Raw genomic sequence first — 15,598 nt, 5'->3', positions numbered from 1 at the left:
ATGCTGGGTTGTGTCAACAAGGGCATCACCAGCAGAGATAAAAAAGTCACTATCCCACTCTACTCAGAGCTGGTCAGGCCTCGCCTGGAATATTGTCTTCAGTTTTGGTCCTCACAATACAAAAAAGATGTGGACAGGCTGGAGAAGGTCTGGAGAAGGGCCACCAAGATGATCAAAGGCCTGGGAAACCTGCGATATGAGGAAAGGCTGAGAGAACTGGATTTGTTCAGCCTTGAGAAAAGAAGTCTTAGGGGGGACCTTATCACTACTCTCCATTATTTAAAGGGTGGCTACAAAGAAGATGGAGACCGCCTTTTTTACAAGGAGTCACATGGAAAAGATTAGGAGTAATAGGTACAAGTTACTCCAGGGGAGATTCCAATTGGACCCAAGAGTTCACAATCAGAACAATCAGCCATTGGCATAATCTCCTCAGGGCAGTGCTGGATTCCCCAACATTGGACCCTTTTAAGATTCAGCTGGACAGGGTGCTGGGCCATCTTGTCCAGACCATGCTTTTCCCACAAAAGATTGGACCAGATGATCCTTGAGGTCCCTTTCAACCTGGTATTTATGATTCTATGATTGTGTCTGCTCTATGATTGTGTCTGCTCTTTTTAGCACAGGGAAAGTCCATTGCTTTGCTTCATTAAAACATTTACAACGAGAAGGCTGAGATCACTTTCCCAAGCTGCATTAGGTAGAATGCATTGGCTGTGTGTTTTGTGTCCCAGTGTTCATTCTCTGCTTTTATTTAAGTGCTGTTGTCATATATAGACTAATTGCTATCCTATAGCCTCTTCCTAATAATTTATACACTTTTTTGTCAGCATGGTTAGAACACTTCTACTACAAACCCTTTTTCATTTACCCAGCTGTTCATTACTCTGCATGCCTTATTTAATAAATTGTTTGTTTGTTTTTCAGGTAGCAAAGGTTCACCAAGATAACAATGCATTTTAATGACTGATTTGGTAGGACAAATCCTAAGAAAGAATCTCTGCAAGAATTTTATCATCACAAATTTCAGTTTTTAAGGACTTTGCCTCTTTAAGAACTGGGACCAAATTACACAATATTTCATTTTAACTCTTAATCCATTTTTTCATCAGTCCCATTCTTCCCTTTCCCAGGCTGCAACTGTAATGACTAGGTCTGATTTACAGATGCATAACGAGCAAGTAGAGGTCTTCCTCCTGCTTCTGTCTGCTGGTCACTGGCAATTCCACTTTAGTTTTCCATTCAAAACAGAGCAAGCTGCAGAAAATAAGTGTTTCCATGAGAAATAGACAGGGGAACATCTGTCATGGAAAACAAGAGTTGTCAGTAAATAAAGAAGCTTCAAAAAAGAAGCTAGATATCCTCTTTTATTAAAGAAAGAAACAAAGAATATTTGCACTTCTCTATAGTTAAGGTAAATTAAAGAATATGCTTTTATAAAAACATATCCAGTCTTATTTCTTTAGTTTTCTTCTTTTTTATCAAGGCAATAATGTTCTTTCTTAGTGTCCAGAAGTTTCAACTGTGATCCCCCGTGATTAAACTCAGAAACAGTCATATATCTTATTCCAGTGTTACCAATCTGTTTTCTCCAGGGTCATATTTTTCATCTTAGAGAAGATGGACAGATGTGATCAAGAGGCGTCAGAGCAAATCAAATCTGTGCAGTGCATGTGACATGTTGCAGAGTGCAGGTAGCAAAGAACTTTCTGCTCCTTTTTTGTTGCAGTTTGTGAGACTGCCAGAAGGGGAAATCTAATTATACAGTTGCACTTGCTGCATGTGGAGGGGTTGTAGAGCAAGTAAGTTTTACTAAATCAGCAACCAGTTCTCTAATGCTGTTACGTCTGCTCCTGTTTTGTTTTTTTTTTCCAAAACGAGTTATAATGAACGCACAAGAAGAGCAATCAAAAGTCCCTAGATTTGTAGAAGTAATGTAAGGCACATAAAGACAGGTCTTAAGATCCCAGATACAAACTAATGTCTATTGATTTTTGAGAAAGTAAAAATTGGATGTAATGTTGTGTTTCCATTTTTTTTGTTACTGTGTCTTCCTAAGGAGGACAAATTTGAATTAAAATACAAAGGTAATTCTAGTAGGGATTTCAGTTTCATCTCCAGTAACACAGTGTTTGAGGAACATTATCTGTCCTTTATTTAAAATAGAAGTGTTTTTCTTACCAAATACAGAAGGTATTATTTCATCCTACAAAGCAATAGCAATGTCAGTGTGGATGTTTATGTATTGGAAATGATCTGTTTTTTAAAGTGGAAACAATTAGAGCAGAAATTGAGGTTTCCTCATAGGATTTTATGATTCAGAACAACAATTCATGCCATATAAACAAAATTGCTTCCAGCCTAAGAGCATGTGTATCAGTTTTGTAGAATGATGATTCCAAGATGGCAGATGGAAATAAAGATTTGTAGTAGAAGTGAATCTTAGATTTTATTTTCATGTTACTAATTGGAAATTGTATAGTATGTAAATGTCATAAAAATAAAATAAAATATAGCATGCATTAGTAGCTGCATTATGCCAGAACAATACAACTTATATAAATAGTTTGTCTCAGCTAGAAAGAATTTGGGGGTGTTCTTAGAAAAGTATTTGTTCTATGCAAATTAAATTAGATATAGAAAACTATAGTATTGCTTGCTGCATCAATCTTATTTCCTAACACACTGAAGTCACTCAGCAATATACGTGTCTAAAGCAATGTTCAGGCATGCTGGATCATTGGCAGACAGTCAAGGTACTCAGTTTGACATGGAATTTCTCAGTGACTGCACCCACTGGCAAGCTATGTCTAGCTAGGCTCATTCTCAGCATCGTCTCCTACTGGGGTCACACGAGGCCAGAAGCAGCTGGCTCAGAACGGGCTTCTGCCTCACTTGACTGCAATGGGAAAAAAAGAGTGGAGAGGCCCTCTGGTACCTTGCTTACATAGGAGGAACCAGCTGTCCTTCCACTGTGACCTTGCGGTGTTGGGGTAAATGTCTTGTTTACATCTTTTCTTTAGCTTCCTCTCGCCATTTGGTTATCCCCCCCTGGCAATAGTTATCTGTTCTTTACCACGTCCCTTAGCAACTCAGGAAGACAGAAGGACAGGAATGCCAATGTCTGTCCTGCTCCCTCAGTGCTGTTCTTTATGGTGTGTCTTTCATACGTGCATAGTGTTCCTTCCAGCTCTTATGGTCCATCCGTTGGACAGACTGCATCTTGCTGTTTGTGTGGGATGCACTGTCCATGCATAGAGTAAGGTCAGAAGTGAATAATGGGATAATTCTGGTTTGTAATCTGTTCAGAGTGAGATTAGTAGCAAGTCTGTGAGTTGTGTTAGAGCTTTATTAGATCTAAGAGACATCAGTCTTGTTGAAAAGTCTCCAAGGACCTGAACATATCTCATAAAATGAGAAACAGTTCTAATAGCTAATCCTTATTACTAATTTTTGTTCTATTTTGATTTTTTTATGCTCTAACAGTCACTTACTAGATCTTATTTTGTATTTATCTGATAAATTAAGAATGCTTTGCTACTTTCTTTTTCACAGACCATGATCAATGTCCTGCTAAGCATATTTTTGGTGCATCAACTCACTGGATCTCCATTAGTATCCTGTAAGGTAGGTTTTCCAGTTCTTGAAATATTTTTGTAATTCTCTTATGGATCCTCTTGGTGGGATAAACACCAGAGCTGCAAGCAGAATGGCAATATCATGGTGGTAAACTATCATATCCAGCCACAGAAAGAGCTCCTCCTGATATTCTGCATTTCCTTCTATGCCTCTGTTCCTGTTAACTTTATTACCGTAAGCCTTTCTGAGTCATGTTTTTCCTAATGTAATTCCTAAACCATAGGAGTGTCTTGCTGATCCTGTTGATACTTAATTATGTAATTGGAGGATAGTCTTCTGGAAATTATGTGCTGTGTAACTTTGAACAAATTGCCTTCTGTTCCTGTTACTTTGGTAGGCTGTGGATAGAGTGGAGGGGGAAGGAGGTGCTGGGGTGAAAGGGGGAGAGCGCATGAGTGAGAAGTACTTCTATAGGGAGATAAACACTAAAATTGTCTTTAGGAGGATAGATTCCTGCAGGATGACATATAACATATAATCACTTGAAGTTTTCAAGATGTTCCTCTCAAGCATGCTCACTAGTGTTTACACCACTAAAGTATTCTGTTATCTATGTAATGGAAAAAATAAAGACTATCATCTTTTAAAATAATTTAACACTTTCTTAAGAGAAATTTGGAAAATTGTTGGATTTGTATGTCTCTTTCTTCCGTTCTTATGGCCTCTATTGCTGTTGTTTCATTTTGTTAGGTGAGTTGACTTTTTGCTGAACAACTTTGAATGTGAGACATATATGCAACAAGTTCTTAAAAATATTAACTTAATTACACTATTCTTTCTGGAAGTTCACTGAAACTGACAGGGTACAACTTGTAGCCAAAAAAAAAATAAATTTTCTTTCAGCTTATAATTACATTTTGTTAAAAAACTACCTTCACAGCTTATGCATCCAACCATTCTGAATGAACTATAACGTGAATTATTTACAAGATTTTATTTTCTGGGGAAGCTGACATTCAAACTGATGACTAAACACACTTGTTTGAAAAGTTTGTTTTGAGTAACCACCACCAGCCTTTGGAAAAGGGGACATGTTTCTGAACTTGCTTTTGCATTCCTGCATCCCTGGATCACCCAAAGCAGCATACTGGAGCAGGCTGGGTGAGCAACGGGTGCTGCATTGGCCATGTAATTATATAAATATCTAAGCCACACTACAGGGAAAGCACAGTATCACCAGCTCCAGTGCAGATGTTTTCCATACAGGAAGCCTCTAATCCAAACTTTCCCTCCTCTCCTCTTGCTGGCCTCACATGGCCTCATCGTACGCTTTGCTCATTCTGAAACAATTATATACGTTTGAATGGCAGCCAGACTGATTACAGCCCGTGTTTTTAAAAAATTAGCCAGTCGTTCTGACCATTGCATTTAGTAGAACATTCAAATCGATCAGGCTGCAGGTAGAAAATAATTTCCTTTTTGTTGTTAATGAGCTTAAGTATGGTGATCCACTAAGCAAATTCTGTGTTTTCCAGAGCCATTTCCCATAAGTCCTACACTCAGGCACAAACCATATGTACACACGTCTTTATTCATACTAGAAAATTTCCATGACTTTTTGAAGATACTGAGAATTACACAAAGGAGGTATTTGCCAAAGCATTTCTCTGAAGTGTTTCTGCTTTTGAACAAAAATCAAGGTGAATGCTGAAAGATGCTGCACAGCACTTTTCTTGTGTTATTATCTTGTAAAGCCCAATTCAACAAACCGGTTTTCCTGTGATGAAATACTACATTCTTACTTTGAAGTGACAGGATGTCAGAATGACATGAATTGTTTAATGAAGTTCCATAGCAGAGCTGAAGTAACTTGTTGTAAAGGACATGTGTATTCCTCATGTTTTCAGAATTAAGAGGCAGCTTTGTATTTTTTTTCTACTGCCAAAACACACAGGAAAGCATGCATAATTTACTGGAATACAACATGATAAGGGAATCTTCTGAAGTATTTTATTTAGATTTTTGTTCTGGTTTATATTTGCTGCTCTTTTTTTTTTTTTTTGATGTGTTTTTTAGTCAATTGGAATGGATCTGAACTTGTGCTTTCCCCAAAATTCATGGAATCTGGGCTGTGTGTCCGTGAGCATATGTGTGGTGTGAGTGGCTTAGCGTTCTTGATCCAGAAAAGGAAACGTTTGTATGTATAAGATGATAAATTTTAAAAATGCTTTGAAAGTGAGAAGGAACAATCTTAACACTAGAATGATTGGAAAGACCTGTTTACCTGTTTAAAATCCGTTTTCAATCATGTTTTTTTCTTTGCAAATCTCTACTGTGCCCATTGTGTGGCTTAGCTAGAACATGCTTCATGCAAACTAGTGATTTATTTAAAAGCCCACACATCCCATGTTTGTTCCCTCTGACATTACACAAAGACAGAACAGTGCTGTTATATTTTTAATTACTCCCATGGAGATTCTAGGACACCAGTAAGAGAAGATCTACATTAAACACGGGTCATAAAACACATGTCTAATATATGGGCCCCCTTCAAATGCTGTTATACCTACGGGCTGTGTCTATATGAGTAAACCCAAGCACGCCTGGAAACATTTTCAAGCACTGGGATGTCTGTGCTAGTAAAGAGAACTTTACCTGGCACGAATTCATCCTTTTCCAAACAATGCTGAATCCAAACAATTCCTAGGCACGTTTTGGTGTTTTGACAGTTAAAGGTCATGGTGGCCATTCCCTGTAGGCTGACCTCCTGGAACCTCTCCTTTTGGAGACTTAAAGCCATCATCTACCATCGAGGCAGGCTGTCCTAGCCCACTTGGCCTCAGGGCCCAAACCTGTTCTTAGGCAAAGTTCGTTTACTGGAGCAGGCATAGGCAACGGGGCTACTATAAGAATCAGTAGAAACTGATATTTCCCTGGACCTTGTGCTGTCGTGGGACGATATTTTGGAAAAACACCCCTAGTCTCTCAGATAATGAACATCTACTCCTTTGTGATTTTTTTAAATACCAGGTATCATACTGAACAAATGAACTCTCTAACTTGGTTACAACCAATCCTTCATTTTGAGAGCAGATTTACAATTGAAATAGTCCCATCTCAGCCTCTGTCCCAGTTTATTTCAGCTTCCCACAGACCTGCTCTGTTGTTGCAAATGAGTAATAGGAAAAACTACAATTATCCTGAAGTTTCAGGACAAGATGTGTTTGAAAAAGAAACTCATTACTTTGGCTATATATGGGACCTTCAAAGGGGTGGTTTACAGAGTGCTGGAAAGTATGAAAATCGCATAAGGTTTTTCGCAGAATTTTGGAGATTGACAAAGTTATTAGAAATCCTCAGGAAGAAGGAAAATTTTCTCTGATAGTGAATTGGTTTAGGACATCTTTTACTCCCATTAAAAAATAGTTGAAGAAACAGACTTGTCGCTTACAACTTTATGTCATAGCACTCAGAAATCAGCAAAGAATCTAGTCTTTAATATAATGAAGGAAAGTGGTGAAGACGGTGATTTAGGCTCTACATTAATAATTTAAAATATTTGTTATATACAAAAATCCTAATTAAAATGCCATGTAGTGACATGGAATAATTTGTACCTCAGAGGTTGATGCAATTGGCAAAGGCATTTTTGATAGTGGAAAAACCAAAACATAAGCAGTGTAAGAGGAATAATTTACGGAGCAAAAAGAGTGGGTTGCTCATGCCAGGCTTCCTCTGGTCCTGTCGTTATTCCCTTGGGAGAAGAGGCCAATGCCCACCTCTCTACAGCCTCCTTTCAGGTAGTTGTAGAGGGCAATGAGGTCTCCCCTCAGCCTCCTCTTCTCCAATATAAACATGCCCAGGATCTGCATGATCTGCAAGATCTGCAGTGCTTCTGGCTAGCTTCCAAACCAAGGGCCAGTCAGATGTCTTTTCCTCCCACTACTTCTCTTGATGCGAGCAGGAATGAGAAACTCTGGGGCCAATAGCAGTATTAACAGCATAAAGGTCTTTTGGGGTCTTCTCAGCAAAGTGGTATTCAATCTGTATTTTTTTGACTTTGGACCTCTTTCTGCCAAATTGCCATGTCTTATTTTTATGATATATCAGGATCTCTGATTTATGCCTTTCACTGTTTTCTCACCTTCATATCTTTCATGACTTCTGTTAATTGCAACTACTTTCTTCTCCCAGGAGAACGATTTCCTCCTTTCCTTATTGCTCTTCCATAACTCCTTCCCCATTTTCCTTCTAATGTGGGCCTGTTATCTCTGCTCTGACTCACAGAGCTCTTTATCCAGTTTTCCTTTCCCAGAAGTAAAAGTAATGAAAGAAATTTCAAACAATTTGTTCATCTGTTCTAGTATTTTTTAAGTAATTTGTTCTACTATCTTCCATGTTACCTCTTCCCTCAGACTCACACTTTTTGTTGTTGTCTATTTAGTTTATAAGTGCTCTTGTATAATCTCTCTTAAAAGAATTAATTATATGTAAAATCTCTTTTGAGGTCTTCACTAATAGAATGGTGATTAATAGCATGTTGGAATAAGTCAGAAGTGTCTCTGTGAGTTCTGAAAAGGAGCAACATTATGAATGTGTCCTGGGGCAGGCAACATGACCTAGCATATCTGTTGCCTCTTAAAACTGGACTGTGGCATTCATGGTACGTAGCTTGCTCCAGCGCAATAGAGAGATGATCTTTCCTTTTTCTAAGGGGTCTGTTGCAACAATTATTGTGAACTGACTATTGCATGACAGAAGCCATTGCTTGGGATTTGGCTTAATAGGCACCCTGTAGGGATTGTCCTATCCTTTAAGTTTTGTTTTCAACAGAAAGGAGAAACTGAGGTAACTGAGCTTTATGACGGCAGTTTTCCAAATGGAATTTATTTAATAAGAGCTACTCACATGTCTATTGCCTAATGCAAGCTAAAATGTGACCTCAATCTCAATAGGAAGTGTTTCCACTACTAAGATTAAAAAATTACACTCCACATTGAATGAACTGGCTGTCTGTAATGACCTAAGTCGTTCTTGACTTTCAGGTTTATGCTCCCTACCATCTTTCTGCTGGATGGTTATAAATAGTATTGAAATTTGTCCTTATGTACTTTTCAGTAATGATACTAGGTCAAAGTAAACTTAGCATTGCTATCGTAATAAACCATTTCACCATGTTTTATTAGAACAGTCCAAACCTGGTGTGTGTAACACTATCTCTGTACAATGATTATTATTTTTTGAATCAGTGGCTGGAGTTGTTACAAATGAAAGAAAAGAAACTACAGCAAAGGAAATATGGCACGAATACCCAGCTCTTACCTTACCACAAGTGAAACCATGAAACACCTCAAAAAAACAGCTGCAGAGAGCAACAATTCCACCTATGAAAAGGTCATAGGTCCCACGTATTGATCAAATAGGGTGCTGATACTTTTCCTGTCTAGACATTTCTGTTCTAGCATCCCTGAAACATGTAATGACGTCAGTCCTGGGGTTTCTCACGACAATGCAACTACCCAGGAGGTAATCACTAACCAGAAATGTTCCTAAAGTGCTAATAGAGAAAGAGCAAAATGTATCTGTACCTTGAGATGTCCAAGTGGATCCTTAGGGTAATGGGGATCTGGGCAGTAGTTAAGAACACCTAAACGCAGTTGTAGTGTCTGCCAGACCTTGCATTATCCCTCCTTGGCAAATAGCCAATCTATACCGCTTTTCTTCCCCCAGTCATCATGTTTAAAATGGACTTGGCTTGACCGTTGCTATTTAAATTATTTTTCCTTTCCTGAACTCTGGTGATCTTACGCTTCAAAGTACTTGTATACTTGCCTGAAGTTGACTCTACTCTAGTGAGTGCAGTTGTCTGGAAGATCTTCCGCCTAAAAGCTTCCTGTTAAACATGCAAAATGCACTGCGTATGCTAGGATATGTACTTTTAGCAATAATAATTATATTTTGTGGTTCTCCTGTTTAATGATTCATTTGACCTTTTTTAACTTGGATTTTTACTTTGTATAAAGAATGAAGAAGTTGTTTTTATATTAAAAAAAAAAAGAATACAGCCACGTGTGTCTCAGCTGGTGCCAAACAGTTGGCACTAGCTGAATTGCCAGGAGAGGGAGAAAAAATTCCAGTGAGTAATCACCTGAAGTCAGAAAGTCACCACAGCAAGTAAAGCTGCCAGGTAATTACCTATTTGACCCTGACTGACTGATATTGTTCATTCTTTGTAAGGCTGTACTGCCTAAGGCTCAAAGGCAAATCTGAGCAATTCCCAGTGCTGGCTTAGCCAGCAGCAGCAATGAGCGTGTTGTCAGCTGACTAATGGGGAAGTCTCAGCAGGCTGAGATGCAGAGGCAGAGCTTTATTCCAGCTGGACAACCCCTGTCTTTCAGTCAGAGGTGGAAACTTGCTGGGGTGAGGGGTACTAGTAAGATAAATGCAATTTCTTTTTTGCTTCCTCTACTTAGGTTGTTTATGATTTTGAGTCTGAAAGGCAGATTCTTCAAAACAAGTAATTCTTTTGATTTGGGTAAATTTATTCTGCTGCTTTAATGAGGTGGCAAGATTAAAGATGTTTAGCACAAGTTGGTGTGATAATCTCACCAGGGTGAGATTTTGCTGCTGTTTTGGATTCAGATGACAGGGGATTATAAACTAAGGTTTATAGGCACCTACAATAAACAATTGTAGGGCTGGTTCTAGATTATGTCCTGTAGAGGACTTGTTTAAAAAAAAAAAGCTTCAGGTTAGGTCTAGTGATCAAATCAGGGTCAGTGCTTGGACTGACAGAGGCCTCAAAGCTAGATTTTTTTTTTTTCCAGAACAGGATTATAACAGTCGTTCAGGACCCAATGAGTTTGTTCTGTCTGTAGAGGTAGCAGTTGCTGGACTCTGATGAAGGTTAAATCTAAGATTAGTGTTAGGGTTAAGTTTAATGCTCTCAAGAGGCAATAAGCACCTCCATATGAAGCTGCTTGCCTAGTTTTAACAGTGTCAAAGTGTTGGACCTAAAATTAGTTCAATTTCCCAGAGAGGATGCTCAGTTAGGTTCAAAATTGTGTTTTAGCTGGCGGTGTTTAAGGAGCTTGAACTACATACAATTGAAATATGTTTCACCCTCACAGAAAAAGAACTAGTGCCAACAGAAACACCCTAATTAGGTTCTTTTAGTTGCCGAGAATTTCAGATTAGAGGAAAATCACTTTATTGCTGGGTTGAAATTAGGATTCAGACATGTCGAGTGCTGCAGAACTATGACTCTGTGCAAGAGAGAAGCTTTTCACATAGATAAATCAGACAAGGACCTCTTGACTGGATCCAGTCTCTCTAGCTGATGTTTAATGCAATGGTTAAAGACTCCAGAGAGCAATGACCTAACTAGCATTGCGAAAGACTCAGAGAGCCACTGGATGTGGATTTGAGCCAGTGCTGAAACTGGGTCTCATGACAGACAAAGTAACTGCTTGTATTATGGATAAATACAGGATAATAACTATGGGTCAGAATTTCACTTGACAAGGGAACTACGAATTAAGTTTTGAATTAGCAACATTGTGTCGTAGCTAATGAGTTTAAAGTAGTAATTGTTGTGGGTCGACACAAGTGTAGGGGCTGATGCTACGAGGTTAGGAACGGGTGTAAAAAGATGTCCCAAATGCAGGCTAAGTCATAGCTCCTTGGCTTTTCTTTCCGGTCATTTCTGGCGAACCAGAGATCTTAAGCTCAAGGCTAGTGGTAGTGCTGGCATGTAGCCTAGAAGGGGTTATGTATCCATGTTGCACTCTAGGCAGCTAGCATGGGGGATTTCATGCAGGACGGAGTTTCTGTGATTCACACTGGTCTCAGATATTTAGAGTCTGTCTTAACTGGAGTAAAAGGGACTATGGGAGCTAATGTTAGGCAATGGGCTAACATTGTCCTAGTGAAAATGGATATTTAGGAGTGGTACAGAGAGGGCCAAGCATATTTGTATCAGGCTGGGCTAGCGAAAGTTGATGTTTCATGCCCATAACAAATTTCTGTAATTTCTTCAGTGAATCTAGAAGAAAGCGCGTACTGTTTTCACTAGAAATATTGCTGGTTTGGATATATGGTTTTCCCTTCACAAAGCAGTGATTATATTTTTTGCCTAAACATAACTAGTCTTCACGGGGGCAGCGGCAGAATCATGGGGAAAATTCTGTGGTATTAAATAATTATTTATGACTTGTAGTATTACAGTTACAGAGTTAAATCATGTTATAGGAGTAGATACTATCTATTAACACACAGTGTTGGGGGCAGGTTCACACTGTGTAGTGTTAACCTGGAAGAAAAACTTTTTTTTTTTTTTCTTTTTTTCTGAATTCTGTGTGTGGGTACTGTGTTTCTCTATGCAGATGTGTTAGAGTTAGTGTGCCAGATGGGTGATGGAGTATTCTCTTGCTTCCATATGAGAAGAATTGTGGGCTCAGGAAGCAATTTTGAGAAAGAAGATTGGATGTATACCCTCTTCCTATTCCTGGAATAGAAAGAAACAATATAGTTTCTAAAAGCAGCAGCAGAAGAGTTCTCATCATAATCCCTTCTCACAATAAACAGAGTTATCTTGTTTCATGAGTTAAATTAGCACCAATAAACAGACTATGAGTTCCCATAAGAACATGCCCAAGGCAGTCCTTCACAGTCTAGAAATCATCCTAAAAATTATCTGAAAAATGTCAGGAATTATCAGACCCACAGTAGTTATCTCTGAGCTCTTTATTTTTCCTGCAGATTACATTCCTTTTGGAAAAAAACCATGGTATTCCCAAATGGCCTTTATCAAGAGACCATGAGGCATTTAGGTATCTAAGAGTAGTGTAGCACAGATACTGCGCCATTCTAATCAGTATAAGACCTGTCAGGAGGTAGAGGTTTCTTTAATGCCAGCTCTTTCTTAAAGTCTGTTAACTGAAGTATTGACTCCAAATCATTAATGTTCTGGATTGAATGGACTCCAGGTACTTCAGAGAGCAACAGTTCATCCAAACTACCCTGACAGATGTTTGTAATGGGTTCTATAAGTCTTTTATGGCAGGGTTAGGTGATTGTCTCCCTGTGCTTATGTACCCAGGAAAACCCTTAACCTATAAACCGCTATGCCTTGGTTTAAAGTATCAAATTAAGAGTAATTTTCAGGTTTGTTTAGATTCTAGATGATTCAGCATGAGTCTGGGAAGTAGGAGGCTTCCTTTCTTTTGCAAATCTCTAAGTATATGATGGAAAGCACAAGTGCAGAATTTCTGCTGTAAAGACACATCACTTTCTAAGGCTCAATTCTAATATGTAGTTTCCAACCCTAAGGATTTTGGGATTAGATTTTAGTCATAAAGATTTTAGTCATAAAGTACCAGTGTGGCTGATGATAATTAATTGTAATGTTGCAAAAATTCATAGAGATGATCATTACAAAATAGGTCCTATTACAGGCTAATTCCTCAAAATCAAACTTTTCAGAATTTTCTGTATTTCATTCTGGTGCAAAATGGTTCAGATGATGCTAAAATACTCTCATCTTCCTTAGGACCTGACTGTTTTTCTTCTTACCTTACTCCCAACCATGTAAGCTCCCTGCATGCAGAGATACCCCCTTTTCTGAGCAATTTTATGGCATTTGGCATGCCTTTTTTATTTTAATTGTGTGTTAAGATGATGGCATGGCTAATAGCAATGACTTCAGTTTTTCCATAGCTACACACAAAGCTGGTATTTTCAGTAAAATTTAAGGGCATTAGACAGCCAAAACCCAATAAATTTCAGTGGATGCTGGACACAGAACTGGCTCAGCTGCTTTGAAAATCCTAATAGACTTATAATTTTCTTTGCTTTCACTAAGCAAATATAGTAGTCTTTTTAAGTGAAATGTTTCTAAATTAGCTGAAGCACCTGTTCTGAATGGATCTAAATATTACAAAAATCTAGCAGTATAGCTCTTGAAATAATGTACACACTCTCTTTTCCACCACTCCTCCCATTGTAAACTAAGGACCCAAAGAGCCAGCAACTGAAGTCAACGGAAAGTGAAGCTGCTGAGCAACTCTGTAAACAAACTCACAGCTCAGTGAGGTATTCACAGAAATACATCCAAAAATGTGCTTTTTGTTTGTACAGTGTCTAAATCCTTGATGACTGATACCAACTCTAAATGCAACTGAAATGCACCATAGATGAAAAGATATATGTTAGCCAAGGATTTCTTACAGTCTCTTAAACCTCACAGATATACAGCAGAAGTAATATGAGACCAGTGAGTCTGCAGCTTTAAAGGTAAAGGCACTAATAGCTAAGTGTGCTCACTACTTCAAAAGCAAAACTATAGCAGAATATGATTCAATGTTTCTAGCAGTTTTTGCTAGTTTTTTTATAATACTGTATACTGTAGGATATATTCATGTCAATTTGTTTGTTCCGTTCATTTTCAGAAGTGTTATATTATTTCTCTAGTCTCAATGCAGAGCATTTCCATGGGTTAACTAATTAGAAAGTTTCTCAAATTAAGTACTAAATCAATATTTTTCTACTTGACTGAAAGTGGGTTTTTTTAACTCTTTATTTTTGAGAATGCATGTTACACATTCTGCATATTTTATCCATCCTCACCAAGCAGTTATACAATGTTCCACTTAGTAAGCAGTGATTTTAAAGCCATGATTTTAAGGGGTGGTTTCAGTCATCTGTTACAGCTTCAAATGCTTAATTGCTTTAATGGATTAAACCTGGTTTCAAAATTCTTCAGGTCCTTAGCACTGCAGAAATTAGTTTCCCTGTTCTGATTGTCACATAATGACAAACCCATTTCCCCAGTAGTTGTCAGATGGTGCATCTTTGAATGGACATGACCAGGTATTTGTGTGTGGAAAAGTGTTATTATTTACTTCCTTTCGCTTATTCCTGACTGATCTACTTACATTGCTCCAAAGACTGAGGAGACACAAAGCAACAGCCATGAAAGCAGTCAATCTGATGCAGTGCCAGGACTTCTAAGTCACAGCTCTGTATAGAAACAAAGTAAGAAGAATGGGGAAAAAATACACTGAAAATAAAATGAATTATATATATCCTTCTTCACTTTACTATTTCTGATTGTGTGAGGTGCCAGACTATTCTGACAGGACAGTTTTAGGGCAGAGATGAGATGCAGTGTGGGTGGGAGAGCTACAAAACGCCAGCTTCTCCCACCCTATCTTGGCTTCTGTGGCAAGCTAGTCAGCTGCAGATCCAACTCATGCAGAAAAAGAAAAGTACATTTATTTAGGCCTAGGTCCATGACTTTAAATGTTATGTTGTTTTCTGCGTATTCAGGGAAACCCGATGATTTAACTTTGATTTAATGGCCCTACTAGCCTGACCTCTCCACACCTGTTATGACTCAGCTAACTCAGGATACCAAAACTGTTAAGATTATACAAGCATTTTATGTCATATTTGACTGTTTAAGTTGCTAAACTTTCATACAGTTTGGATGGCAAAACATTTTCTATTAGATAAAATAGTACGGAATCTGATATACCCATTTGAAACTGTAGGTCTAGCAGTTATAAGTTTGTATGAGTTATGGTGTATATAGGACCGCTTGAAAAGAAAACATAATTTATTTAAGGCATACGCAAATGGCAAGCAGACAGAAGCCATCTGGGAAATTGAGCACTATGCCTGAATCCATTCCTTCTGGTATGAACAACTTGGTCAGAGTTGGTGAGGGAGCAATGTGCCTTTAGCACGGTGCCCAAGGAATCAGATGCAGGATGAAGGTGACACCAGTTGAACACCCTCATAAGTCAGAGAGGGTAAAGCTCTTTTATCTCTCTTGTTTCACAGAGACACCACTTCAAGAAGGAATGCAAGATCTGGGGGAGCAAAGAGCAAGGTTGGCTATCCATGCTTCTACAGCCCACAAGTGATGGCGCTCACCATCATTATGAAAAGGGGCAGCCTTGGACTGGCTTCAGAGCCAGAAGACATCTCTCTCCGAAAAATAGATATATATTGAATA

General features: G+C 38.4%; 1 long non-coding RNA gene across 1 annotated transcript; it reads left to right on the top strand.

Annotated features, from left to right (window-relative positions):
- Positions 1 to 1,592: 1,592 nt before the first annotated feature.
- On the top strand, positions 1,593 to 15,549 carry LOC106895143. The gene is made up of 3 exons (XR_001413367.1): positions 1,593 to 1,694; positions 3,556 to 3,627; positions 15,424 to 15,549. It is a non-coding gene; the product is annotated as an uncharacterized LOC106895143 (long non-coding RNA).
- The last annotated feature ends 49 nt before the right edge of the window (positions 15,550 to 15,598 follow it).

This window comes from Calidris pugnax, unplaced genomic scaffold, assembly GCF_001431845.1.
Source record: "Calidris pugnax isolate Ruff unplaced genomic scaffold, ASM143184v1 scaffold103, whole genome shotgun sequence".
Lineage (NCBI taxonomy): Eukaryota > Metazoa > Chordata > Aves > Charadriiformes > Scolopacidae > Calidris > Calidris pugnax.
Note: the sequence above shows the minus strand (reverse complement) of the source record. Positions and strands in the feature narration are given on the sequence as shown.